Consider the following 4658-nt stretch of genomic DNA (forward strand, 5'->3'; position numbering starts at 1 on the left):
AGGGGTGGGATACTAACTCTGGGTGGGCACATCCACTTGACCACTTTGAGGGAGGAACACAGCCAAAGAAGAATCAGAATAGGGCCCTCTAATGAGGGAGATCCTCTAAATTGTGGGGATCAAGGTAGGGGCCACTTTGAACACTTCTGCCTGAGCCTAAGAGCAAAACTGGATCTCCTAAATTACAGGGCTTTATCCCCACTTTGATCTGTAGCACCCAGCATTGAGAATGACAGGAAGGACGATCCCATAATTCTGGAGAATTCACAGAAGTTTGTGTGGTTTTAAGCCATTCCAAGTTTTATTTCTCCTAAAGGCTAAACCACTATACAAGGAACCTAACTTCCATGGACATCTTGGACTAAATGAGACTTCTAGGGATATTCCAGGCAAGTAATGTGCTGACAGCCAGTTGCCTCAGCCCAGCCCTTCCACCTTTACTTCACTTGCAGTAAACACCTGACTTAGGCTCTGAGCCAGACCAAACTAACTTCTCAGGGTGTAAGGTACACCTCTTGGCAAGATATTTTCCCTTTCATTAACCAACTGAGAAGTTAAATAGTTACTTGTATGCATTTATTTATTTCTCTCTTTTTCATATATGCTTTGCTACAGTACTGTTTATTATATTCTTCTCACAGTCACAAATGCAGCACCTTTCATAAAATATTCTATTAGAAAGGTTTAGCAGAGTAAATATTAAAGAATAGAAAAAGATTTATTGCATATATTTGGTCTTCTTTTGAAAGCATTGCCCATTATCTTCATATTAGTGTTTATCAGTGAGGAACTTGGAGGTTTTCAGTTTAACCTTCTCACCTCACATGGTGGAATCTGGGGCCCAGAGAGGTTAGAAAATACGAATAAGGTCAAACAGCACAATTGGTGGTAGAACTGAGTCAATTCCAGCATCCTGTGTGATTTGTTAGCACCTGTCAATTAAAGTTTTCATTATATCATATATAACTTTATATGAAGAAAATAGAGGGACTAGGAAATCTGACCAAAAGATTCCTGGATAATCCTGATGAGCAGCCCAAGGATCTTGGGTGTTTCCCATTTTACCATCATTCCTTTTCGTCTGTGCCTACTAACATGGGTGTGGGGGGAAAGCACCACCAATTCTGCCCAGACATTTGAAAAAAAAAAATCACCAGCAAAGGGCTAAGAAACTAGTGTAGACGATAAGTCATTATGACTGAGATAGTTAGTTGCTTAAATAAATAAGTGCCTATATTTCAATGGCTTAACACAACAAACATTTATCTTTTGCTCAGGTACCAGTCCAGGGCTCCTGGTTGTGGATGATTTAGGAACCGAGACTTCTTCCTTCTTGCTGGTCAGTCATCCCACAGGGCCTTTGAGGTCTCTGCACCCAACTGGGAGATGGGAAGAGAGAGGGATTAGGAAGAAAAAAACAAAAACCACCTGCCTGCTAAAATTTCCACCTAATATGTTCTATCAATTGTGCTCACATTTCATTAAAAATTAATCATAAAGCTACACCTGGATAGAATGGACATGCTGTCACTGACAGAACAGTTCCCTCCCAGTGATAGCTTCACACTATGGAAAGGGGAGTCTGTATTTTTAGTAGACAACTAGCCATCTCTCTCATAATTTACAAATGTCATTGTGGGTAGAAAGTAAAAATACTTTTAAAAAATGGACTAATTAATGACATCCTTTAGAGTACCAAATTTTTAATTTACTGATTCATACAAAGAAGCCATTAGGACCCAGCACATAGAGGAAAGTATCCCTGATTTTTGCCGATTATTCCTGTAACAGAACCTAAAGGGCACATTACTCCTGTTAAGGTTGGAGCTGTATACACATTATATTTTATACATTTGAGTCCTCTAGAAAGCAAGAGGACTCAAGAATATTTAGTTGTGGTTTTGCCAGTGGCATTTTTAATTTCTCAGAAAGTACCTCTTACCCCTATATTTTAGATGTAAGATGATACTAGTAATCACTACTTATAACAAATTTATGAAATGCCTTAACCTTGTGATTTCAGTGTTAGAGAACCTTAGAGATAAGAGAAAGTTTCAAGAAGATGACGAGAGTAAGATCAAGCATGATAAAGACTGAGGAAAGACCACCAGCTTTGCCAATTCAGATATCACTGGGATGCTTTAAGAAATTGGTTTCAATGGAGCAGGTAGTCTAAGAATCAGAATGAAGTAGGAAAAAGAATTAACATTTGGTCAGAAAAAAATCAAAGAGTGTATACCTGGAGTTTTCCAATACATCAGCTCATAGAATGACCTGGAGAACTTTTCTCAAATACTATTCCCTGGCCCCATCCCCAGAAAACCCGATTAAGTAGATCTGGGGAAGAAACTGGGAACCTACATTTTTACTCAGCAATCCAGGTGATTCTGTTCAGAGAGGTCCACAAACCCTTCTCAAAAGCTAGACAGCCATTGCAGTACATTGAGCTCCATGGAGACAGCTCCAGGTCAGTTGAGAGCCAGATAGGCACTGGGCAACTCTGTGACTCACTGAGGAAAAATAGCTAAACATGGACAAAGGAGATCCCAAGAAGCTGAGAAGCTAAATGTCATTATATGCATTCTTTGTGCAAACTTGCCAGCAGGAGCACAAGAAGAAGCACCCAAATGCTTTAGTCAACTTTTAGTTTTCTAGGAAGTATTCAGAGAGGCGGACAACCATGCCCACTAACATGAAAGAAAAATTTGGATACATGAAAAAGACCGACAAGGCCCACTATGAGACAGAAATAAAACCTATATCCCTCCTGAAAGGGAAATAGAAAGGAGTTCAAGGATCTCAATGCCCCCAACAAGCTTTCTCCAGCCTTTTTCTTAGGAAACCATCCACTCTATCCATTGGTGATGTTGCAAAGAAACTGGGAAAGTTGTGGAATAACACTGCTGAAGATGACAGGAGCTTTATGAAAAGAGGGCTGCCAAACTGAAGAAGAAATACAAAAAGGATATGGCTGGATACCAGGCTAAAGGAAAGCCTGATGGAGCAAAAAAGGGAGCCTTCAAGGCTGGGGAAAAAAAAAAAAAAAACAAGAAAGAGGAGGAAAGCAAAGATGAGGAGGAAGAAGATGCTAGTGATGCTGAATAAGTTGATTTTAGCAGAGCTTTTTTTTTTTGCTCTATAAAGCATTTTACCTCCCTGTACACAGTTATTTCCTTTTAAAGGAAAAAAAATTAAAACGTAAGATTTTAAGAAAACTAGACAGTACTTTTTTTTTTTTTGTATGGTTAACACACTACTGAATGTGTCTTTAGATAACTATCTTGGTGATATTTTCAATAGCCACTAACTTTGTCTGGTACAGCATGGACATTGTAAACTAGCATAAAACTTTTAAAAAGTTTCGCATTGGTGCACAGCTCAAATTAATTATATCTGGGATGGTAATTCCATCTTCAGTCTTTGATGCAGCTTATATAAAATAATTGCTCTGTTAATTGAACACCACTTTGTAATTTAAAAAGTAGTTACAGCTGCTTTATTGATATTCTGAATGCTTCTAAGTAAACACATTTTTGTTTATTAAAAAGAAAAACTATAGCCGCCTAGAGGTAACAGAGGTGAAGGAAGAGTTATTTGCTAAGGATAGTCGAAAGTAGAATGTTTTCAGTAGAGAAAAAGAAGCAGTGAATAATGAGAAAGAAAATAACAGAGTCCTTGAAGATGTGTGAAAAGATGACATCTAAAACACAGGTAGATGAGTTAACACTTGGAAAGGATAAAACAAAAACAAACCTGCTGCCCTCGAGTTGATTCCGACTCATAGTAGAACTGCCCCATACGGTTTCCAAGGAGCACCCGGTAGATTCGAACTGCCAACCTTTTGGTTAACAGCTGTTGCTGTTAACCACTATGCCACCAGGGTTTCCTTGGAAAGGATGGTGGATATTTATTCCTTTGAAGACATAAAATAAGGAACTGATAGGTTAGGGTTGTATCATATTTTGAGGCAAAGGAAAAATGAAGGTAGATGGCCTTGATCATCTGAGGAGAGTAAATGATGGGATAATCTACCAAGAGAAGAAGAGATGAGTTGGAGTTTGCAGTTTGAAGACTGTGGAGACATTTGAAACAGCCACTGTCCAGAAGGCTCTAAGGAGCTACATAAGCCAAAATGAGTTGAATAAAAAGATAATATTTATTAGAATTTAAAAAAGTAAAACCGAAGAGAATCAAAGATGACTCTAATAGTAGTCCTAATTTATACTTAAGGGAATACTTATAAGCTACTTTGTGTAGACTGTTTTGCTCTCCCACGCATCTTTGCACCAAACATTTGTACTAAATGTTCTCTCTTCCTGAAAGATCATGGTCCCCAGAGCCACTTGGGCCCTCTTATTTATCTAAATTCTTGTTAAAATAATACAGTGTTATGGAAACCTTCCCAAACTACCCAACTGAATATAGGACCTTCCCTCCTGTCACTCTTTTTTTTCCAATTGTAGTTTAGATGAAGGTTTACAGAACAAGTTTCTCATCAAACAGTACACATTGTCCTATGACATTGTTTAACAACCCCATGACATGTTAACACTCTCCCTTCTCAACTCTGGGTTCCCTGTTACCAGCTTTCCTGTTCCCTCCTGCCTTCCAGTCTCTGCCCCAGGGCTGGTGCACCCCTTTAGTCTTGTTTTGTTCCA

General features: G+C 38.7%; 1 pseudogene; it reads left to right on the forward strand.

Annotated features, from left to right (window-relative positions):
- The first annotated feature begins 2530 nt into the window (after positions 1 to 2530).
- On the forward strand, positions 2531 to 3105 carry LOC126076460 (high mobility group protein B1-like; annotated as a pseudogene).
- Positions 3106 to 4658: the final 1553 nt, after the last annotated feature.

This window comes from Elephas maximus, chromosome 4 (assembly GCF_024166365.1).
Source record: "Elephas maximus indicus isolate mEleMax1 chromosome 4, mEleMax1 primary haplotype, whole genome shotgun sequence".
Lineage (NCBI taxonomy): Eukaryota > Metazoa > Chordata > Mammalia > Proboscidea > Elephantidae > Elephas > Elephas maximus.